Genomic DNA, 25,380 nt, shown 5'->3' with positions numbered 1-25,380 from the left:
ACTACAATTAATTAATCCATCTGGGCATAGGTGGACTTCTCTAAGTAAAGGAACTGAGTGTTGAAATTTCACTCTAATCCATGGATTGTGCTCCAGTGCATTATATATACTATACCTTTATTTAAACACTCTTATGACCTATTGCTTAGAAGAAATAAACATTTCACTCAACACGCTTCATGCCAAAGGAATTTATAGGCAATTCATTCGACTGCTTTGGTTCCTTGACTATGGCATTTCATTTGACATATATTTAAATCATCTCAAATTATTAGAAAGAACTTTAATTGCATGCTTCATCTTTGCAACAATGTGGTTCCTACAGTCAAACCTATTTTGCACTAAACCCCACGAAAAGCCAAGATATTTTCTAGATTCTTAGTGAAAAATAGCCCACACAGGAACCTGGAAAACACACATTTCAGCATCGTAAAAACCTGACAGCAAACTCAGGAGTATCAGAATTAGTCTAGGCACAGCAATCAAAATGGAGACTTCCCCTAGAGGCATCTTCCATGCTCTGTAAAGATCTCGTTACACAGAACTGCCTGGAATGAACACTCCAAAGAATGAAAAGCATTCCATACCCAGGGCTGGCTTCAGAGCTATGACAATCAGCCTCAGCATGTGGTATTTTGCAAGATGGGTCTCAAAACCACAAATCACTGCAGCATCAATAGGCACAAATACATTTTTCCTCTTTAAAAATATCTACCTAAAAGTTAATTCATTTTTCACACAAAATGTGAAAAATGCTAAGAGCTAAATAAAGGGCTAATAAAGAGCTAAATAAACCCAACTGATGCTTGCCATAGGGTCAAAACAGAAGATAAAACAGAAGTGTAACATGATCTGGCATATCCCTATTAACTTGTAGAATAAACCTATTGTGGTTCACAGCCTAACACTACATAAAGCTTCTGTAATCCAGATTGTACCATTCAAAGCACTAGTTGCTTTCAGAAAGCATCTGCAGTTTAACATTTTACACGACCCTAGCGAATAGGTCAGAAAATCCATCAGTATCCTGACCGGGCCATAGGTGATAGCTGACGGCCACACAGATTTCTCCTCCTGTCAAACCTGAGCGATGCTCTTTCGCGGGGTAGCGTAGGTACTGTAGCAGGGAAAAACTCTACTCTGGTGCTGCCCGAGCACAGACAGAACCGCGCATCCCTGCTGGGCACCGCGGGCCGGACTCTGCCCCAGAGCCCCACGTCAGGGGCGGCCCCGGGCTCAGCCGGGCAACCCTCGGCCGGCCCGGGGCCCGCCCGACACCCCACGGGCAAGGGCTGTCCCGCCCCAGGGAGAGCTTCGTGTGAGCTCCACCGAGCCGCTGATTCTGCCGGAGGCGACACCCGAGGGCCCAGACCGCCTCACGGCCGCGTCCGGAGGAGGCTGCGCTCCGCACGGAGCGGACAGCGGCGGCCCTGCCCGAGCTGCTCGCCGAGCCGCGAGGCCGCCCTCAGCAGCGAGCACATTCCCGCACCACTGCGAGGGTGGTGGAGGGCCGTACGTGTCTGGCAGGGCGGCTCGGAGGCGCTGGTGTTCCCCTGGCCGCTGCAGACCCTCACGCTGAAGTTTCCTTCTCTCGTGCCCTCAGGGCTCCCAGAGCCGCCCTGGGCTCTGGTGGAGCAGGCCGGGGCTGCTCCATCCCGGGGCACTGGGCAAAGCCATTCCTTGGTGTGGGTTTGATGTTCCCCACACAGACAGCGCCGGGCTGTTTTGGGGGCTGTTTTGGGGAATTGGGGCTGTTCTGAAGACTCGGCTGCAGCCCTGCTCAGAGGGACCGGGAGAGGCCCAGCAGCACGGAGCCAGCCTGTCTGGAGCACTGGGGCACCGAGCAGGACGCAAAACCTGCTACAGAGAGGTGCCACTGGCCACAGCAGCAAATGAGGAAATCTTCCTCTGGCTGCAGGTCAGGGAGCAGCGGGTGTGATCAGCGGCGTTCCATGCCCCTGTAAGGTGGAGGTGGAGATTGGAAGAGCCTCTGGAGGGACTGGCTGGACGCTGCAGTGGTCAGTGTGACACGGAGCTGTGGCCGGCCTGGTCAGTGCAGGTCACTCTGGCCCCTCTGTTTGGAGGCACAGGTCACCTCGGGGCTGGAGCCCAGCTGGAGTCAGGAGAGGCTGCGCTCAGCAGTGCCTCTGGAGTTGATAATCTCTCTCTGATTCCCGTGTGGTTCATGTGCCACTTCCCAAACAGCACGGAGAAGCCCACCTCTGCCTTTAGTGTGCTTTGAGAAAGCCCAGCTCAAACCTGCTTAGTTTTCTAGTGAGGGAATTTGTCTTTCTCCACAGGCTGCAGAACCCAGGAGTAGGTTGCCAAGTGTGGACAGTTGGATGTTTTCCTTTCACTGACCACTGGGGCTTTGGGGTCCTGTGTAAATCCATGGGGCAGAGGGATGCTGGGATCAGGTGGCAGTGCTGGCTGCTGGAACGTGCCAGGATCCTTGTCTGCAAGCTGCAGTTGAGTGCATTCTGTAATTCCTGAACCAGAGGTGCTCACCTGCCTCTCCCATCGAGTGGGTTTGTTTTTTGGGGTCCTGTATTTCTTTCTTGTTGTCTTCCACAAATCCAGGGAAAAACACGCATTTTATTTCAGTTCTTCTCCTCACCTAATCCTCTAGCTGCTCATCTAGAGGTCTCTTGCAGCCCCTGATACTGAAGGAGTCTTTTCAGGGTTACCTAGGGGCTCTGTGGGGTGAGAGCTCATGGATGAAGTGCTGCTTGTGGCCAGGGAGCAATGGAATGGCAAGCAGCTGGCTCTCTGGGTAGAGAGGTCTCATTTCTAGCTAAGGGAACCTATTTCTGGCTCTGATCCACAAACTGGGTCAGGTCCAGGCAGTTCTCTCTGGACTGCCCACACTGGTAAATGCAGCTGCCTCAACTTCTAATTTTTCTTTTTTTCAGACTCCATTGATGATGTGTCTTATGACCTCCTGGAATGCCATGGCAAAAGGAACCTTCTTTTCAGCTGCAGGGGTGGCACCTTCATCATGTGCTGCCCTTCTGGAGCAGGAGCTGCTGGCACATCAGCCATTGATCTGAGGGAATGAAGCAGGGTGCACAGGAGAGCATTTCTCAGAGCCAGAGGCCATGGAACAGGGTGGATGCAAGCTTGGGGAGTTCACCTCATATTAAAATCCTCTGTGGCCTATGGGGAAACAGCAAATCTCTCTCTGCAAAGCCTAAGACTGGAATATGCCAGCACCCATCATGCCAATATGTCCCTGTCTTGTTTCCAGACAAACCTCCTGTTAAACCTGCCAGAGTTGCCAAGATGACCAGAAAAGTGAGGGCCTTTCAGACAAATCCTCTTCCCCTTGAAGACCTCTCTGAGCTCCCCAGCTCCTTCTGATCTCTGCCCCATCCTTGGCTTTCCACCCCTCTCCCTGCCTCAGGAGCCATTGCTGGGAAGGATTTACCAGCTTTGGGAACTGGGAGCTTCAAGATTGAAGACTTCCAGCAGGAGCCCCAGTTCCCAGATGTACCCAGTACATCTGTAAATCTCCCCCACAACTGTTATTTGCTAAATGGAGCAGTCCCAGCAGTGCTGTATTTCATCCCAGCATTTATTTAGCTTTATTTTTTGTGCTGTACAATGTGGCTGCTTCAGTGAGGCCGTGGTCCCCCCACCTTCCCCTGCCTGGCCTGGCTGTCCCCAGGGCACCTTGCTGAACTCTCCCATGGTGCTGCTTACTCCTGGGCTTGTGTCACATGTCCTTTCTAGAGGATGATTTTATTCAGCAAACTCCTGGTGCAGGACAGCAAAGCTGCAGAGATGAGCACAGACGCCAACAGAGAACCTGGGTGTGCTGAGGCAGGACATGGAACTGATGCAGGCCAAAACTGCCCCAGGGTCACCCCATTCCAGTCAGGAGTGTGGTATCAGGGCTACCAAACCGTGAAGTGTGGTAGCCCCTCTGTGCATCCCTGTGGGATGAGGAGGACAAGGCAGGGGAGTGTGTGAATGGGGAGGGAAGAGCTTCCAGGTGTTCTGGATGAGGTGTGGTAGAGCCAGGGCAGCCTTCCTGTGCACCTCAGGTGAAGTGCTGAGGGAGTGACCTTCACACAAAGCCTTGGGTTTTCCCACTGCATTCCCCAGGTGCAGCAGAATGTCAGAGAAGGAATCAAAGCACGGAGGATTTCCAGTGAAGGAGATACTGGGAGGAGTTGGACATGTGTTCTTCCATTCCATAAAACAAGGAAAACCAGGGGCCAGAGAGAGGGATAAGGAGTTTCCAACGTCTGCCAATCCCTGGTGACTGCCCTCCCTGCCCTGCCAGACCCTCTGGCACAGATTCCAAAGCTGTGGGGCAGATCATGAGGGTGAATGTCCTGGTTCTGGCCAGGATGGGGTAAATTTTTGCCATAACCAGGACAGGGCATGGCCAGGACGTGGAGGTTGTTCTGAACCACTCCACAACATTTTCCAGGGACAGGGGAAGAAATCTCCGCTGGATAACATGCATGACAGCCTGGTTGGGTACTGCCAGGCTCTATGGGGTGGATGGTTGCATGTGAATTGTCCCAGTCCATTATTAATATTGTTGCGGTTACTGCTCATTTTCTTGTTTCATTGCTGTTTCCATTATATTGTTCTTGTCTCAACCCACAGTCTTTAACTTTTGTGCTTCCAGTTCTATTCTCAAGCCCACCAGAGAAGGGAGGGGAGAGGGAGAAGGGAGTGAGGAGCAGTGGTTTGCAGTGTTCCAGTGGAAACACCAGACTGGGGAATGCCATTCCCAAACCACAAAAGTGAGTGCATGAGCACTCTCCATCTCAGTCCCTTGTTTTCTGCAGCCATGACCTCCAGCACCAGTCTCCAAAGCAAGAGGCAGCACTGAGGCATTTGCAGTACTCACCCTGCTCCAGACATGGAGAATGTATAAACAGACTCAGAAGGGCTTCCTCATGGCATTGAAACTCCTGTCAGCTTCTCGCACTCTGCCATGGTCAGCAATTCCTCTTGCAACACTCAGGAGTTTCCAGGTTTGTTCCATCAGCTAAGGCTTATGTGCCTTGAAGCATCCCCCCAAGTAGTTTGCACATGGCATTGTTCCTTCCTGTCCTCTTTCTAGCTTTGATGTGCTAGTTTTCTCCATCGTGTGGTGGCTCTGAGCACCCTCTCTGACCAAACACTGCCTTTGGAGTGACTTTCCCTCTGTGCCAGATTTGTCTGCCCATGGTGTCGTTTTGCATGTGCGAGGCAAGGGACCCCTTTTGCCTTTCACAACCTTCAAGGTCCCTTCCAGCCCAAACCATTCTGTGGTTCTGTGAGGCTGTGGCCTTTCCCTGCCCTCTGAGGACACTGTGCCCAGAACCTGGAACCACCCACTCTGTGACATCAGCCCCAGGTGCCATGGACAGTGCAGTTGCTGCAGCACTCGTCAGAGACTGCACTGGAAGAGACAAGCTTTTGTCTCTTTCAGCTGACAGATGCTGCTGACAGCGATGAATCTTCTGTACCTGTACCTCTTCATCCTGCTGGCTGTGTACAGACCTGCACATGGTACCTGGGGCAACTGCAGGTATGGCCCCAGGCTCTAGGAGGGTGCTTGTCCCCCATTGCCACACCCCAAACCCCATGTGGGAGCCTCCTTGCCAGCACCCAGGTACTGGAACAGAAGGGCAGTAATGATTTTGTGCTTCCAGAGGGACCTGTGGGCTCCGGCCCATGGCTTCTGACTACAACTCCATAGATGCTGACTACCGAATTGTGACTGGCACAGGTGCCCTGCCAGGGGCCTGGCCCTGGATTGTCAGCATCCAGGACCCCAGGAAAATAGGCACCGGCCATACATGTGGAGGGTCCCTCATCAGCCCACAGTGGGTCCTCACAGCAGCCCATTGCTTCCTCCAGGCCAGGTAAGGAGGAGCAGGGAATGAGGGTATCCTCACCACACAAACAGTTGCCCAGCCTGCAGCACCTCAATACTACGGGGCCCAACTGAGGGACTGCTCAGAAGGCTGGGCTCGTGCCACTGCTGCCCAGCAGCCTCCAGTGTGGCATTCCTGGAGCCTAAGGCATGCTAGGGCAGTCACACTCCTCATTGCCCTGCTTTCCTCTCTGCCTTGAGAAGCAGAAGGAAGGGAAGTGCTGAGCTGCCACAGTGATGCCTTTTCAGGACTACCTAAAAACAGGCCAGACAAGGAATAAAAAGTGATTATATTTATTGAAGGGCCTCCAGGTCCATTTTAGGCAAAACAAAAGACCCCCCCAAGTGCTACAACCCAAAATTGACCACGGGTCAAAGGTTTTCACACCTATAAATTTGGTCCATTTGCATATTTAGGGTTAATCTTCTAATTACAGCTTCAGGTAATGAAGTCATTTACCCCCAGTTTGCTCCCCTCAACTCACTTTTGTTTCCATCTCTCGAGGCCTGAGGCAGTGAGGTATCCTTGATTGCCAGGCCTGGAGAGGAATTTTTGTGACCAGAATGGGAAAGCAGCAGCAGCTCACACTGTGTGCAGAATTTAGTTATACAGTAAAAAACTGCAGGATTACAAATGGATGAAAAATACAAAAGCTAAAATCCTAAGGCATCAACAGCACACGGCTCTGCTCTTCCTCAGACCCCTCTCTGCCTTGCAGGAATGTCACCATGTGGCGTGTGCTGATCGGGGCCACCAAGCTGACCCATCTGGGCCCTGAAACTCAGGTGCGCCACATCAAGCGGCTCCTGGCCCACCAGGAGTACGCGGCTGATTCCCAGCAGAACGACATCGCCCTGCTGGAGCTGGACAAGCCCGTGGAGTGCAGTGACTACGTCCAGCTTGCCTGCGTGCCCAACGCCTCGCTCACAGTGTCAGAGCTGAAAACCTGCTACATTGCTGGCTGGGGTTCTGCCACTGCAAAAGGTGAGTTCCCAAAAAGGGCCCTGAGGGTGAGCTGGGCACACCAGCAAGATGGGTTTGGCTTCCTGACAGCACAAACCAAAGTCAGGCTGTAGGATGTATGCCTCTGGAGAGCTGGGCCTGGCCTGCTCCCCAAAGGCAGACAGAAAGGACACAGCGCTTCAACAACTGCTCCAGAGGCAAAGCCAAGCCCTAGGGAATGAGTTCACCCCCAGACAGGAGAGTGGAACTGGCAAAGAGCTGCTGGGTGCCCATTCCTTCCTGTGCTTGCAGCTCAGGGTCCGAGTGATGTCCTGCAGGAAGCCAAGGTCCGTCTCCTGGATATCCGGCTGGTTAACAGCAGCCGTCGGTACGCTGGGGCCATCCACACCCACAACCTGTGTGCTGGCTACCCACGGGGTGGCATGGACACCTGCCAGGTATGAGTGCTGGGAGCCAGCAGCGAAGGTACCCCGTCACCATGGGCTTTGTCTGGCAAACCACTTTTCCTCCACTGCTGGAGTTTCCTTGCCAAGTGACCGTGTTCCCCAGGCCTGCCCCTCTGCCCAGAAAGCCCATCCAGTGTTCTCAGCAGCCCACAGATCCAGATTCTGGATGATCTATGCTCTGCCCATCCAGGATCACTGTGCAGATACAAAAGGGGGCCTTCACAGACACCCACCCTGTTCCCAGCTAAGGTTCTTGAGACTCCAGCACCTGAGCAAAGCCTTTTTGTACCATGAATACAGCTGTGGCAGGGGCTGCAAGAGAGAAACAGGCCTCTAGTGCTGACAGCAGCCACCCAACAGCACCCTAATCCTCTTTCCTCTGTTGCAGGGTGACAGTGGAGGGCCTCTGGTGTGCAAAGATAACCATGCTGGCTACTTTTGGCTTGTTGGAGTGACCAGCTGGGGAAAAGGCTGTGTCAGAACAAAACGCCCGGGAGTCTACACCTCCACTCAGTACTTCTACAACTGGATCCTGATTCAGATGGGCATGCGTCCACCTGGAACAGACACTCTAGCACCAGAGACAACCTACATCTCAACCCCTCTTGAGCAGCCAGAGCCAACACTGACAGAGTCAAACTGCTCTACTCCCACTCCATATCCTGAGTCAGCTGAAACAGCCACTCCAGCACCAGAGCCAACCTTCAGCTCAGCCCCCTTGGAGCAGCCAGAGTCAGCACCAACAGAGTCAGGCTGCTCTACTCCCACTCCATGTCCAGAGTCAGCTGAAACAGCCACTCCAGCACCAGAGCCAACCTTCAGCTCAACCTCTTTTGAGCAGCCAGAGCCAACACCAACAGAGTCAAACTGCTCTACTCCCACTCCATGTCCAGAGTCAGCTGAAACAGCCACTCCAGCACCAGAGCCAACCTTCAGCTCAACCCCTTTTGAGCAGCCAGAGCCAACACCAACAGAGTCAGGCTGCTCCACTCCCACTCCATGTCCAGAGTCAGCTGAAACAGCCACTCCAGCACCAGAGCCAACCTTCAGCTCAACCCCTTTTGAGCAGCCAGAGCCAACACCAACAGAGTCAGGCTGCTCTACTCCCACTCCATGTCCAGAGTCAGCTGAAACAGCCACTCCAGCACCAGAGCCAACCTTCAGCTCAACCCCTTTTGAGCAGCCAGAGCCAACACCAACAGAGTCAGGCTGCTCTACTCCCACTCCATGTCCAGAGTCAGCTGAAACAGCCACTCCAGCACCAGAGCCAACCTTCAGCTCAACCTCTTTTGAGCAGCCAGAGCCAGCACCAACAGAGTCAGGCTGCTCTACTCCCACTCCATATCCTGAGTCAGCTGAAACAGCTACTCCAAGACCAGAGCCAACCTTCAGCTCAGCCCCCTTGGAGCAGCCAGAGTCAGCACCAACAGAGTCAGGCTGCTGTACTCCCACTCCTGATCACTCAACTGCAACAGCCACACCAGAGCCAGAGTCGACCTCAAACCCCTCTGAGGAGCCAATGTCAATGCAACCTCTCTTGCCTGCTCCACATCCATACCAGATAGTGGTGAAATTCTTAACTCGGGTGCACCAGATACTGCTGGGCCTCATGAGAAAAAAGACATGGGCAGCAGGATGAACAGGATCCACTGCAGGCTGCAGTGGACCATGACCATTACATACTGGGGCAGTGCCTGCTCGTCCAAAGGCAGCCTCAGGTCAAAGGCGTCCTCTGTCCTGCCAATCTTCCTCCTCTGCATGCACAAATGCTGAAATTTATTTAGTTGTGTAAATAAAGTTGCCTGTTACCACTGTTAGCATGTGTTTGTAGTCCAGTCCAGTCTCCTGTGCAAGGCAAGGACTCCCAAGCCAGGCACCAGCAAAACAAAGCTCTGATGGGAGAAGGGACACAGGTCACAGGGGGCTACAGCTCTTGAGGACAGCAGTTGGGAACACTGTTTTATGCTGCCCAGCAGTGGAATCCCTGGGTGCGGGACTTGAAACTCAACTCTCATGACTCAGGGAACACCGTTCTAGAAAGTCTCAAGGCTGAAGATTGGCCGGACACAGGCTGAGGAGGAGTTCCACAGCCAGAAGTTCCACAGCCAGGAGCAAGGATTTCTGAGCAGTGGGCAGACCAGAAGAGCTTTGTGCCACCCCCAGTGTTGTGATAGATGAACTGTCCACAGCTCCCCTGCAGACACTGCTGGCACTCAGACTGACTCCACATCTGTCAAAGACATAAGGAATATTTTGGCAAAGTGCCTCATGTTCCCCTACTGAGCATCCTTACCACCCTCTCTGAGGAAGCCACATCCCTGTGCTAAGGCTGGAAAGCAAACACCCAAACCCAAACCCTTTACTTCTTCCCTAGCACACCCACCCCAAAGAAACTCAGAACCAAAATTAAAACAAAACACCCCCACCAAATAACACCCCCAAAAAAACCCACCTCCACATTAAAAAATTAAAACTGGACTATTGAATTAATTTCCCATACATTCATAAACTAGATTATCTCTGTGAAGAGGCATCATCTGGCTTTTGCATAACCAATACTTGGCAACTAAAGTTATATTAGGGGATTTTATTATAGGTTGGGTGTTAGGTTTTCTATCCCATATGCAATGGAATGTGAGGTTTTCTATCCCATATGTGAGGGTTTCTGTCCCATATTCAATGGCATGTGAGGTTTTCTATCCCATATATGAAGTTTTCTATCCCATACTCAATGGGATATTAGGTTTTCTATCCCATCTGCATATTTTCCCCATTCCCTGGAGCCTCTTGCACTTTTTGGAACCTCTGCCAGCAACATTCTACTCCTTGATCTCGGTTTTAATATGTTCAACATATTAATTGTCAAACATTATTAGTGTTTGTTCTTAAGCACACATATGCTTTGGTCAGTACAGAATTCTTAAAAAAAAGGTTTGGCAAAGTAAATGGTTGATAAATCAAGGGAACAGAGAAAAAGTAAACTGTAAGGAGAATGTACATAAATAAATACAAACTTTTACCTTCATCAGGTAGCTGAGACTTCTTTCACTGAAGACATCCCTAAGGAATCCCATTTCCTCTTTATGATTTGAATCAGGTCTTAGCTGAGATGTCAAAAGGGCCAAAGTTTCATGCAACCCTAAATTTAGATTCAGGACAGAACAAAAACATTCTACACAGCATTTCTCACAGGACCTTCTACTGCAGTCTTAACAGTCACTACATTTATTTGGGTATCACATTGATGATCATCACATTTGCAGAGACTTGTGATTATCTCGTGTTTATCCACAGCTCATTTTGCAACACTCCCCTCATAAGTGTCAAGCACACCATCATATTAAGGCAAAATCTAACAAAGCAATATATATTTCTTAAGAAATTATCTTTCACATTTAACACTTCATGTTTATTACTCCTTGTTTCCAGAACCCTTTGTTTCCCCTCTTACAAATTTGAAATTTTAGTACCACAGCAGACTCTCAAACTGATTGAATGACCTTTTTTTGCACAGGTAGCAGCTCTACCTCCCCAGCAGCTTTGCTTACAAGTGTTATCCTGCCCCTTCCACTCTGAGGCACCTATAAAAAGCCAGGCCTGACCAGAGGAAGAAAGGATAAAGTGTAGATTTCCATTGTGGTGGAATCAAAGCTTGTGGCTAGTTTTCTAAAAAAATATTTAAATATCCCAATTTTGCAACACACAGAGCCAGACAAAGGCCAGATTTTTCCCGGTGAACCATGTCTGGGAACACAGGACCAAAACAAAACAGGAAAAGGCTGAGGGGGTTCAAATCTATTCCTGTGGCTATTCTCTCCACGAACCTTAGAGTGGATTTTGATCCAGGAGACTCAAACTCACTCCTGCTTTAATCCTAAGCATCATTTATTATCTGTGACTTCTCCTGGGCAGCATACTGGAGAAGCTAGTAAAGTAGCCTTGAACAAAGACACTTATTTTAAGTTAAAAGGAAGGATATTTACAATGTTTATCAACCCCTGTTCAGAAAATATTAAGAAATGACACAGCAAGCAGCAGAGTTATATGGGCTGATCTTTAGTAAGCACATGTAGAGGGCACTGTTACACTGAGGGGTCCAATTCTGCCTATCAGAATATATTCAGGTCTATCAGAATATATTCAGATCTATCAGAATATATTCAAGTCTATCAGAGTATATTCAGGTCTATCAGAGTATATTTGGGTGCTCTAGGGTTAGTAGGAAACTGATCCTGACAAACTTTATTAATTTTCACCTTTTACATTCCACCTTCCTTCTTGTAGGTAATTGCTCAGAAACTTCAGTTGAATTATCTTAATTCTATTACATTTTACTCCTATTTAAATTATTTTTATGTGTGAAACAGGTATGACAAGATTTCAGTCACTGCTCTGTTGAAAGCATGCAGCTGAATTACCTGAGTCTTCTGAAAGCACTGGCATGGCTTTGTTCTTACTCTTAGAGACAAATGTTCAACTTCAACCAAGAAGATTTTTCTTCTTTCTGGACTGTGGTTCAGAAGCACTCCTGAAATGAGCAAACATAATACCTAAGCTCAAATATGCAAGAAAAATGTCAGGCATGTAAAAATAGCATTTTTTTTAGTTTTCAGTATAACCTGGATCGAGCAGAGTTCTGCAGTTATTCTGCTGTGCAAGTAACAATGTAAAATACTAGGTTATGTAATGAAATGTAAGTAAAATGAAAAAATACTAGGTTATATAATAACCATATTGTATCTTGGATAAAGCTGAGGCTGAAGAGAGTAGCTCTCAAGATAGGTCTAAATAACCATCTGAAAAAACAGAAGGGAAGGGATGTTTGAAAGCACTGGAAAACATCACGTGCAGAAACAGAGCATGCAGGAAGATGTCACACCACCAGATGTTCTGGGGCTTCCTAAAAGCTCATCTCAAAGAAATGTCCACATCCCTGGGATTCTGAGGAAACGAGGGTACACTTACATGCAGCTCCTTAAAGCTGGCAGGACTGGCACTCTACCAACCCTGGTCACAGGTACTAAGAATGTTATAAAAAATAAAGCTACTTCCACTGCCCAGAAATTGGTTTGGATATTTCTCTTGCAGATGACTCTTGTTACCGAGAGCAAATTACTCCAGAGAAATATTTTTATTTTTATTTTAAAGAAAATCAAAACTGAATCCATGTATGTAATTGCCAGTCCAAGAATAAACATGTTTCAGGGCACTTACAATCTTTTACATGCTTATAAAATTCATTGGAGTAGTTTATAAAAATAAACCTCCGTAACAGCACAACATACTCCAGCTCTTTGCTGAGTACAAAAAAGGATGCTCCTTGTGTTTCTATTTGTAGATAAGTCTCTCAGAGTTTTATTGTATGAAACAAGTTTGACGGTCTTCCAATTCAAATTTTCTTGATTAGCTGCCTGAAAATACCATAGTACTGCATGACAAATTAGCATTTACTTATTTAGAATTTTCTTGATTCTTGAGTTTCTCTACAACATAGTGATATACTAAGCTCAACAGTCAGCTGTGTTTTACACCCTGTATTTTCTACCACTACAATTAATTAATCCATCTGGGCATAGGTGGACTTCTCTAAGTAAAGGAACTGAGTGTTGAAATTTCACTCTAATCCATGGATTGTGCTCCAGTGCATTATATATACTATACCTTTATTTAAACACTCTTATGACCTATTGCTTAGAAGAAATAAACATTTCACTCAACACGCTTCATGCCAAAGGAATTTATAGGCAATTCATTCGACTGCTTTGGTTCCTTGACTATGGCATTTCATTTGACATATATTTAAATCATCTCAAATTATTAGAAAGAACTTTAATTGCATGCTTCATCTTTGCAACAATGTGGTTCCTACAGTCAAACCTATTTTGCACTAAACCCCACGAAAAGCCAAGATATTTTCTAGATTCTTAGTGAAAAATAGCCCACACAGGAACCTGGAAAACACACATTTCAGCATCGTAAAAACCTGACAGCAAACTCAGGAGTATCAGAATTAGTCTAGGCACAGCAATCAAAATGGAGACTTCCCCTAGAGGCATCTTCCATGCTCTGTAAAGATCTCGTTACACAGAACTGCCTGGAATGAACACTCCAAAGAATGAAAAGCATTCCATACCCAGGGCTGGCTTCAGAGCTATGACAATCAGCCTCAGCATGTGGTATTTTGCAAGATGGGTCTCAAAACCACAAATCACTGCAGCATCAATAGGCACAAATACATTTTTCCTCTTTAAAAATATCTACCTAAAAGTTAATTCATTTTTCACACAAAATGTGAAAAATGCTAAGAGCTAAATAAAGGGCTAATAAAGAGCTAAATAAACCCAACTGATGCTTGCCATAGGGTCAAAACAGAAGATAAAACAGAAGTGTAACATGATCTGGCATATCCCTATTAACTTGTAGAATAAACCTATTGTGGTTCACAGCCTAACACTACATAAAGCTTCTGTAATCCAGATTGTACCATTCAAAGCACTAGTTGCTTTCAGAAAGCATCTGCAGTTTAACATTTTACACGACCCTAGCGAATAGGTCAGAAAATCCATCAGTATCCTGACCGGGCCATAGGTGATAGCTGACGGCCACACAGATTTCTCCTCCTGTCAAACCTGAGCGATGCTCTTTCGCGGGGTAGCGTAGGTACTGTAGCAGGGAAAAACTCTACTCTGGTGCTGCCCGAGCACAGACAGAACCGCGCATCCCTGCTGGGCACCGCGGGCCGGACTCTGCCCCAGAGCCCCACGTCAGGGGCGGCCCCGGGCTCAGCCGGGCAACCCTCGGCCGGCCCGGGGCCCGCCCGACACCCCACGGGCAAGGGCTGTCCCGCCCCAGGGAGAGCTTCGTGTGAGCTCCACCGAGCCGCTGATTCTGCCGGAGGCGACACCCGAGGGCCCAGACCGCCTCACGGCCGCGTCCGGAGGAGGCTGCGCTCCGCACGGAGCGGACAGCGGCGGCCCTGCCCGAGCTGCTCGCCGAGCCGCGAGGCCGCCCTCAGCAGCGAGCACATTCCCGCACCACTGCGAGGGTGGTGGAGGGCCGTACGTGTCTGGCAGGGCAGCTCGGAGGCGCTGGTGTTCCCCTGGCCGCTGCAGACCCTCACGCTGAAGTTTCCTTCTCTCGTGCCCTCAGGGCTCCCAGAGCCGCCCTGGGCTCTGGTGGAGCAGGCCGGGGCTGCTCCATCCCGGGGCACTGGGCAAAGCCATTCCTTGGTGTGGGTTTGATGTTCCCCACACAGACAGCGCCGGGCTGTTTTGGGGGCTGTTTTGGGGAATTGGGGCTGTTCTGAAGACTCGGCTGCAGCCCTGCTCAGAGGGACCGGGAGAGGCCCAGCAGCACGGAGCCAGCCTGTCTGGAGCACTGGGGCACCGAGCAGGACGCAAAACCTGCTACAGAGAGGTGCCACTGGCCACAGCAGCAAATGAGGAAATCTTCCTCTGGCTGCAGGTCAGGGAGCAGCGGGTGTGATCAGCGGCGTTCCATGCCCCTGTAAGGTGGAGGTGGAGATTGGAAGAGCCTCTGGAGGGACTGGCTGGACGCTGCAGTGGTCAGTGTGACACGGAGCTGTGGCCGGCCTGGTCAGTGCAGGTCACTCTGGCCCCTCTGTTTGGAGGCACAGGTCACCTCGGGGCTGGAGCCCAGCTGGAGTCAGGAGAGGCTGCGCTCAGCAGTGCCTCTGGAGTTGATAATCTCTCTCTGATTCCCGTGTGGTTCATGTGCCACTTCCCAAACAGCACGGAGAAGCCCACCTCTGCCTTTAGTGTGCTTTGAGAAAGCCCAGCTCAAACCTGCTTAGTTTTCTAGTGAGGGAATTTGTCTTTCTCCACAGGCTGCAGAACCCAGGAGTAGGTTGCCAAGTGTGGACAGTTGGATGTTTTCCTTTCACTGACCACTGGGGCTTTGGGGTCCTGTGTAAATCCATGGGGCAGAGGGATGCTGGGATCAGGTGGCAGTGCTGGCTGCTGGAACGTGCCAGGATCCTTGTCTGCAAGCTGCAGTTGAGTGCATTCTGTAATTCCTGAACCAGAGGTGCTCACCTGCCTCTCCCATCGAGTGGGTTTGTTTTTTGGGGTCCTGTATTTCTTTCTTGTTGTCTTCCACAAATCCAGGGAAAAACACGCATTTTATTTCAGTTCTTCTCCTCACCTAATCCTCTAGCTGCTCATCTAGAGGTCTCTTGCAGCCCCTGATACTGAAGGAGTCTTTTCAGGGTTACCTAGGGGCTCTGTGGGGTGAGAGCTCATGGATGAAGTGCTGCTTGTGGCCAGGGAGCAATGGAATGGCAAGCAGCTGGCTCTCTGGGTAGAGAGGTCTCATTTCTAGCTAAGGGAACCTATTTCTGGCTCTGATCCACAAACTGGGTCAGGTCCAGGCAGTTCTCTCTGGACTGCCCACACTGGTAAATGCAGCTGCCTCAACTTCTAATTTTTCTTTTTTTCAGACTCCATTGATGATGTGTCTTATGACCTCCTGGAATGCCATGGCAAAAGGAACCTTCTTTTCAGCTGCAGGGGTGGCACCTTCATCATGTGCTGCCCTTCTGGAGCAGGAGCTGCTGGCACATCAGCCATTGATCTGAGGGAATGAAGCAGGGTGCACAGGAGAGCATTTCTCAGAGCCAGAGGCCATGGAACAGGGTGGATGCAAGCTTGGGGAGTTCACCTCATATTAAAATCCTCTGTGGCCTATGGGGAAACAGCAAATCTCTCTCTGCAAAGCCTAAGACTGGAATATGCCAGCACCCATCATGCCAATATGTCCCTGTCTTGTTTCCAGACAAACCTCCTGTTAAACCTGCCAGAGTTGCCAAGATGACCAGAAAAGTGAGGGCCTTTCAGACAAATCCTCTTCCCCTTGAAGACCTCTCTGAGCTCCCCAGCTCCTTCTGATCTCTGCCCCATCCTTGGCTTTCCACCCCTCTCCCTGCCTCAGGAGCCATTGCTGGGAAGGATTTACCAGCTTTGGGAACTGGGAGCTTCAAGATTGAAGACTTCCAGCAGGAGCCCCAGTTCCCAGATGTACCCAGTACATCTGTAAATCTCCCCCACAACTGTTATTTGCTAAATGGAGCAGTCCCAGCAGTGCTGTATTTCATCCCAGCATTTATTTAGCTTTATTTTTTGTGCTGTACAATGTGGCTGCTTCAGTGAGGCCGTGGTCCCCCCACCTTCCCCTGCCTGGCCTGGCTGTCCCCAGGGCACCTTGCTGAACTCTCCCATGGTGCTGCTTACTCCTGGGCTTGTGTCACATGTCCTTTCTAGAGGATGATTTTATTCAGCAAACTCCTGGTGCAGGACAGCAAAGCTGCAGAGATGAGCACAGACGCCAACAGAGAACCTGGGTGTGCTGAGGCAGGACATGGAACTGATGCAGGCCAAAACTGCCCCAGGGTCACCCCATTCCAGTCAGGAGTGTGGTATCAGGGCTACCAAACCGTGAAGTGTGGTAGCCCCTCTGTGCATCCCTGTGGGATGAGGAGGACAAGGCAGGGGAGTGTGTGAATGGGGAGGGAAGAGCTTCCAGGTGTTCTGGATGAGGTGTGGTAGAGCCAGGGCAGCCTTCCTGTGCACCTCAGGTGAAGTGCTGAGGGAGTGACCTTCACACAAAGCCTTGGGTTTTCCCACTGCATTCCCCAGGTGCAGCAGAATGTCAGAGAAGGAATCAAAGCACGGAGGATTTCCAGTGAAGGAGATACTGGGAGGAGTTGGACATGTGTTCTTCCATTCCATAAAACAAGGAAAACCAGGGGCCAGAGAGAGGGATAAGGAGTTTCCAACGTCTGCCAATCCCTGGTGACTGCCCTCCCTGCCCTGCCAGACCCTCTGGCACAGATTCCAAAGCTGTGGGGCAGATCATGAGGGTGAATGTCCTGGTTCTGGCCAGGATGGGGTAAATTTTTGCCATAACCAGGACAGGGCATGGCCAGGACGTGGAGGTTGTTCTGAACCACTCCACAACATTTTCCAGGGACAGGGGAAGAAATCTCCGCTGGATAACATGCATGACAGCCTGGTTGGGTACTGCCAGGCTCTATGGGGTGGATGGTTGCATGTGAATTGTCCCAGTCCATTATTAATATTGTTGCGGTTACTGCTCATTTTCTTGTTTCATTGCTGTTTCCATTATATTGTTCTTGTCTCAACCCACAGTCTTTAACTTTTGTGCTTCCAGTTCTATTCTCAAGCCCACCAGAGAAGGGAGGGGAGAGGGAGAAGGGAGTGAGGAGCAGTGGTTTGCAGTGTTCCAGTGGAAACACCAGACTGGGGAATGCCATTCCCAAACCACAAAAGTGAGTGCATGAGCACTCTCCATCTCAGTCCCTTGTTTTCTGCAGCCATGACCTCCAGCACCAGTCTCCAAAGCAAGAGGCAGCACTGAGGCATTTGCAGTACTCACCCTGCTCCAGACATGGAGAATGTATAAACAGACTCAGAAGGGCTTCCTCATGGCATTGAAACTCCTGTCAGCTTCTCGCACTCTGCCATGGTCAGCAATTCCTCTTGCAACACTCAGGAGTTTCCAGGTTTGTTCCATCAGCTAAGGCTTATGTGCCTTGAAGCATCCCCCCAAGTAGTTTGCACATGGCATTGTTCCTTCCTGTCCTCTTTCTAGCTTTGATGTGCTAGTTTTCTCCATCGTGTGGTGGCTCTGAGCACCCTCTCTGACCAAACACTGCCTTTGGAGTGACTTTCCCTCTGTGCCAGATTTGTCTGCCCATGGTGTCGTTTTGCATGTGCGAGGCAAGGGACCCCTTTTGCCTTTCACAACCTTCAAGGTCCCTTCCAGCCCAAACCATTCTGTGGTTCTGTGAGGCTGTGGCCTTTCCCTGCCCTCTGAGGACACTGTGCCCAGAACCTGGAACCACCCACTCTGTGACATCAGCCCCAGGTGCCATGGACAGTGCAGTTGCTGCAGCACTCGTCAGAGACTGCACTGGAAGAGACAAGCTTTTGTCTCTTTCAGCTGACAGATGCTGCTGACAGCGATGAATCTTCTGTACCTGTACCTCTTCATCCTGCTGGCTGTGTACAGACCTGCACATGGTACCTGGGGCAACTGCAGGTATGGCCCCAGGCTCTAGGAGGGTGCTTGTCCCCCATTGCCATACCCCAAACCCCATGTGGGAGCCTCCTTGCCAGCACCCAGGTACTGGAACAGAAGGGCAGTAATGATTTTGTGCTTCCAGAGGGACCTGTGGGCTCCGGCCCATGGCTTCTGACTACAACTCCATAGATGCTGACTACCGAATTGTGACTGGCACAGGTGCCCTGCCAGGGGCCTGGCCCTGGATTGTCAGCATCCAGGACCCCAGGAAAATAGGCACCGGCCATACATGTGGAGGGTCCCTCATCAGCCCACAGTGGGTCCTCACAGCAGCCCATTGCTTCCTCCAGGCCAGGTAAGGAGGAGCAGGGAATGAGGGTATCCTCACCACACAAACAGTTGCCCAGCCTGCAGCACCTCAATACTACGGGGCCCAACTGAGGGACTGCTCAGAAGGCTGGGCTCGTGCCACTGCTGCCCAGCAGCCTCCAGTGTGGCATTCCTGGAGCCTAAGGCATGCTAGGGCAGTCACACTCCTCATTGCCCTGCTTTCCTCTCTGCCTTGAGAAGCAGAAGGAAGGGAAGTGCTGAGCTGCCACAGTGATGCCTTTTCAGGACTACCTAAAAACAGGCCAGACAAGGAATAAAAAGTGATTATATTTATTGAAGGGCCTCCAGGTCCATTTTAGGCAAAACAAAAGACCCCCCCAAGTGCTACAACCCAAAATTGACCACGGGTCAAAGGTTTTCACACCTATAAATTTGGTCCATTTGCATATTTAGGGTTAATCTTCTAATTACAGCTTCAGGTAATGAAGTCATTTACCCCCAGTTTGCTCCCCTCAACTCACTTTTGTTTCCATCTCTCGAGGCCTGAGGCAGTGAGGTATCCTTGATTGCCAGGCCTGGAGAGGAATTTTTGTGACCAGAATGGGAAAGCAGCAGCAGCTCACACTGTGTGCAGAATTTAGTTATACAGTAAAAAACTGCAGGATTACAAATGGATGAAAAATACAAAAGCTAAAATCCTAAGGCATCAACAGCACACGGCTCTGCTCTTCCTCAGACCCCTCTCTGCCTTGCAGGAATGTCACCATGTGGCGTGTGCTGATCGGGGCCACCAAGCTGATCCATCTGGGCCCTGAAACTCAGGTGCGCCACATCAAGCGGCTCCTGGCCCACCAGGAGTACACGGCTGATTCCCAGCAGAACGACATCGCCCTGCTGGAGCTGGACAAGCCCGTGGAGTGCAGTGACTACGTCCAGCTTGCCTGCGTGCCCAACGCCTCGCTCACAGTGTCAGAGCTGAAAACCTGCTACATTGCTGGCTGGGGTTCTGCCACTGCAAAAGGTGAGTTCCCAAAAAGGGCCCTGAGGGTGAGCTGGGCACACCAGCAAGATGGGTTTGGCTTCCTGACAGCACAAACCAAAGTCAGGCTGTAGGATGTATGCCTCTGGAGAGCTGGGCCTGGCCTGCTCCCCAAAGGCAGACAGAAAGGACACAGCGCTTCAACAACTGCTCCAGAGGCAAAGCCAAGCCCTAGGGAATGAGTTCACCCCCAGACAGGGGAGTGGAACTGGCAAAGAGCTGCTGGGTGCCCATTCCTTCCTGTGCTTGCAGCTCAGGGTCCGAGTGATGTCCTGCAGGAAGCCAAGGTCCGTCTCCTGGATATCCGGCTGGTTAACAGCAGCCGTCGGTACGCTGGGGCCATCCACACCCACAACCTGTGTGCTGGCTACCCACGGGGTGGCATGGACACCTGCCAGGTATGAGTGCTGGGAGCCAGCAGCGAAGGTACCCCGTCACCATGGGCTTTGTCTGGCAAACCACTTTTCCTCCACTGCTGGAGTTTCCTTGCCAAGTGACCGTGTTCCCCAGGCCTGCCCCTCTGCCCAGAAAGCCCATCCAGTGTTCTCAGCAGCCCACAGATCCAGATTCTGGATGATCTATGCTCTGCCCATCCAGGATCACTGTGCAGATACAAAAGGGGGCCTTCACAGACACCCACCCTGTTCCCAGCTAAGGTTCTTGAGACTCCAGCACCTGAGCAAAGCCTTTTTGTACCATGAATACAGCTGTGGCAGGGGCTGCAAGAGAGAAACAGGCCTCTAGTGCTGACAGCAGCCACCCAACAGCACCCTAATCCTCTTTCCTCTGTTGCAGGGTGACAGTGGAGGGCCTCTGGTGTGCAAAGATAACCATGCTGGCTACTTTTGGCTTGTTGGAGTGACCAGCTGGGGAAAAGGCTGTGTCAGAACAAAACGCCCGGGAGTCTACACCTCCACTCAGTACTTCTACAACTGGATCCTGATTCAGATGGGCATGCGTCCACCTGGAACAGACACTCTAGCACCAGAGACAACCTACATCTCAACCCCTCTTGAGCAGCCAGAGCCAACACTGACAGAGTCAAACTGCTCTACTCCCACTCCATATCCTGAGTCAGCTGAAACAGCTACTCCAAGACCAGAGCCAACCTTCAGCTCAGCCCCCTTGGAGCAGCCAGAGTCAGCACCAACAGAGTCAGGCTGCTCTACTCCCACTCCATGTCCAGAGTCAGCTGAAACAGCTACTCCAAGACCAGAGCCAACCTTCAGCTCAGCCCCCTTGGAGCAGCCAGAGTCAGCACCAACAGAGTCAGGCTGCTCTACTCCCACTCCATGTCCAGAGTCAGCTGAAACAGCCACTCCAGCACCAGAGCCAACCTTCAGCTCAACCTCTTTTGAGCAGCCAGAGCCAACACCAACAGAGTCAAACTGCTCTACTCCCACTCCATGTCCAGAGTCAGCTGAAACAGCCACTCCAGCACCAGAGCCAACCTTCAGCTCAACCCCTTTTGAGCAGCCAGAGCCAACACCAACAGAGTCAGGCTGCTCCACTCCCACTCCATGTCCAGAGTCAGCTGAAACAGCCACTCCAGCACCAGAGCCAACCTTCAGCTCAACCCCTTTTGAGCAGCCAGAGCCAACACCAACAGAGTCAGGCTGCTCTACTCCCACTCCATGTCCAGAGTCAGCTGAAACAGCCACTCCAGCACCAGAGCCAACCTTCAGCTCAACCCCTTTTGAGCAGCCAGAGCCAACACCAACAGAGTCAGGCTGCTCTACTCCCACTCCATATCCTGAGTCAGCTGAAACAGCTACTCCAAGACCAGAGCCAACCTTCAGCTCAGCCCCCTTGGAGCAGCCAGAGTCAGCACCAACAGAGTCAGGCTGCTGTACTCCCACTCCTGATCACTCAACTGCAACAGCCACACCAGAGCCAGAGTCGACCTCAAACCCCTCTGAGGAGCCAATGTCAATGCAACCTCTCTTGCCTGCTCCACATCCATACCAGATAGTGGTGAAATTCTTAACTCGGGTGCACCAGATACTGCTGGGCCTCATGAGAAAAAAGACATGGGCAGCAGGATGAACAGGATCCACTGCAGGCTGCAGTGGACCATGACCATTACATACTGGGGCAGTGCCTGCTCGTCCAAAGGCAGCCTCAGGTCAAAGGCGTCCTCTGTCCTGCCAATCTTCCTCCTCTGCATGCACAAATGCTGAAATTTATTTAGTTGTGTAAATAAAGTTGCCTGTTACCACTGTTAGCATGTGTTTGTAGTCCAGTCCAGTCTCCTGTGCAAGGCAAGGACTCCCAAGCCAGGCACCAGCAAAACAAAGCTCTGATGGGAGAAGGGACACAGGTCACAGGGGGCTACAGCTCTTGAGGACAGCAGTTGGGAACACTGTTTTATGCTGCCCAGCAGTGGAATCCCTGGGTGCGGGACTTGAAACTCAACTCTCATGACTCAGGGAACACCGTTCTAGAAAGTCTCAAGGCTGAAGATTGGCCGGACACAGGCTGAGGAGGAGTTCCACAGCCAGAAGTTCCACAGCCAGGAGCAAGGATTTCTGAGCAGTGGGCAGACCAGAAGAGCTTTGTGCCACCCCCAGTGTTGTGATAGATGAACTGTCCACAGCTCCCCTGCAGACACTGCTGGCACTCAGACTGACTCCACATCTGTCAAAGACATAAGGAATATTTTGGCAAAGTGCCTCATGTTCCCCTACTGAGCATCCTTACCACCCTCTCTGAGGAAGCCACATCCCTGTGCTAAGGCTGGAAAGCAAAACACCCAAACCCAAACCCTTTACTTCTTCCCTAGCACACCCACCCCAAAGAAACTCAGAACCAAAATTAAAACAAAACACCCCCACCAAATAACACCCCCAAAAAAACCCACCTCCACATTAAAAAATTAAAACTGGACTATTGAATTAATTTCCCATACATTCATAAACTAGATTATCTCTGTGAAGAGGCATCATCTGGCTTTTGCATAACCAATACTTGGCAACTAAAGTTATATTAGGGGATTTTATTATAGGTTGGGTGTTAGGTTTTCTATCCCATATGCAATGGAATGTGAGGTTTTCTATCCCATATGTGAGGGTTTCTGTCCCATATTCAATGGCATGTGAGGTTTTCTATCCCATATATGAAGTTTTCTATCCCATACTCAATGGGATATTAGGTTTTCTATCCCATCTGCATATTTTCCCCATTCCCTGGAGCCTCTTGCACTTTTTGGAACCTCTGCCAGCAACATTCTACTCCTTGATCTCGGTTTTAATATGTTCAACATATTAATTGTCAAACATTATTAGTGTTTGTTCTTAAGCACACATATGCTTTGGTCAGTACAGAATTCTTAAAAAAAAGGTTTGGCAAAGTAAATGGTTGATAAATCAAGGGAACAGAGAAAAAGTAAACTGTAAGGAGAATGTACATAAATAAATACAAACTTTTACCTTCATCAGGTAGCTGAGACTTCTTTCACTGAAGACATCCCTAAGGAATCCCATTTCCTCTTTATGATTTGAATCAGGTCTTAGCTGAGATGTCAAAAGGGCCAAAGTTTCATGCAACCCTAAATTTAGATTCAGGACAGAACAAAAACATTCTACACAGCATTTCTCACAGGACCTTCTACTGCAGTCTTAACAGTCACTACATTTATTTGGGTATCACATTGATGATCATCACATTTGCAGAGACTTGTGATTATCTCGTGTTTATCCACAGCTCATTTTGCAACACTCCCCTCATAAGTGTCAAGCACACCATCATATTAAGGCAAAATCTAACAAAGCAATATATATTTCTTAAGAAATTATCTTTCACATTTAACACTTCATGTTTATTACTCCTTGTTTCCAGAACCCTTTGTTTCCCCTCTTACAAATTTGAAATTTTAGTACCACAGCAGACTCTCAAACTGATTGAATGACCTTTTTTTGCACAGGTAGCAGCTCTACCTCCCCAGCAGCTTTGCTTACAAGTGTTATCCTGCCCCTTCCACTCTGAGGCACCTATAAAAAGCCAGGCCTGACCAGAGGAAGAAAGGATAAAGTGTAGATTTCCATTGTGGTGGAATCAAAGCTTGTGGCTAGTTTTCTAAAAAAATATTTAAATATCCCAATTTTGCAACACACAGAGCCAGACAAAGGCCAGATTTTTCCCGGTGAACCATGTCTGGGAACACAGGACCAAAACAAAACAGGAAATATAAAAAGGTGGAGGGGGTTCAAATCTATTCCTGTGGCTATTCTCTCCACGAACCTTAGAGTGGATTTTGATCCAGGAGACTCAAACTCACTCCTGCTTTAATCCTAAGCATCATTTATTATCTGTGACTTCTCCTGGGCAGCATACTGGAGAAGCTAGTAAAGTAGCCTTGAACAAAGACACTTATTTTAAGTTAAAAGGAAGGATATTTACAATGTTTATCAACCCCTGTTCAGAAAATATTAAGAAATGACACAGCAAGCAGCAGAGATATATGGGCTGATCTTTAGTAAGCACATGTAGAAGGCACTGTTACACTGAGGGGTCCAATTCTGCCTATCAGAATATATTCAGGTCTATCAGAATATATTCAGATCTATCAGAATATATTCAAGTCTATCAGAGTATATTCAGGTCTATCAGAGTATATTTGGGTGCTCTAGGGTTAGTAGGAAACTGATCCTGACAAACTTTATTAATTTTCACCTTTTACATTCCACCTTCCTTCTTGTAGGTAATTGCTCAGAAACTTCAGTTGAATTATCTTAATTCTATTACATTTTACTCCTATTTAAATTATTTTTATGTGTGAAACAGGTATGACAAGATTTCAGTCACTGCTCTGTTGAAAGCATGCAGCTGAATTACCTGAGTCTTCTGAAAGCACTGGCATGGCTTTGTTCTTACTCTTAGAGACAAATGTTCAACTTCAACCAAGAAGATTTTTCTTCTTTCTGGACTGTGGTTCAGAAGCACTCCTGAAATGAGCAAACATAATACCTAAGCTCAAATATGCAAGAAAAATGTCAGGCATGTAAAAATAGCATTTGTTTTAGTTTTCAGTATAACCTGGATCGAGCAGAGTTCTGCAGTTATTCTGCTGTGCAAGTAACAATGTAAAATACTAGGTTATGTAATGAAATGTAAGTAAAATGAAAAAATACTAGGTTATATAATAACCATATTGTATCTTGGATAAAGCTGAGGCTGAAGAGAGTAGCTCTCAAGATAGGTCTAAATAACCATCTGAAAAAACAGAAGGGAAGGGATGTTTGAAAGCACTGGAAAACATCACGTGCAGAAACAGAGCATGCAGGAAGATGTCACACCACCAGATGTTCTGGGGCTTCCTAAAAGCTCATCTCAAAGAAATGTCCACATCCCTGGGATTCTGAGGAAACGAGGGTACACTTACATGCAGCTCCTTAAAGCTGGCAGGACTGGCACTCTACCAACCCTGGTCACAGGTACTAAGAATGTTATAAAAAATAAAGCTACTTCCACTGCCCAGAAATTGGTTTGGATATTTCTCTTGCAGATGACTCTTGTTACCGAGAGCAAATTACTCCAGAGAAATATTTTTATTTTTATTTTAAAGAAAATCAAAACTGAATCCATGTATGTAATTGCCAGTCCAAGAATAAACATGTTTCAGGGCACTTACAATCTTTTACATGCTTATAAAATTCATTGG

The sequence above is a fragment of the Lonchura striata genome, chromosome 27 (assembly GCF_050655825.1).
Source record: "Lonchura striata isolate lonStrDom1 chromosome 27, ASM5065582v1, whole genome shotgun sequence".
In the NCBI taxonomy this organism is placed as follows: domain Eukaryota; kingdom Metazoa; phylum Chordata; class Aves; order Passeriformes; family Estrildidae; genus Lonchura; species Lonchura striata.
Note: the sequence above shows the minus strand (reverse complement) of the source record.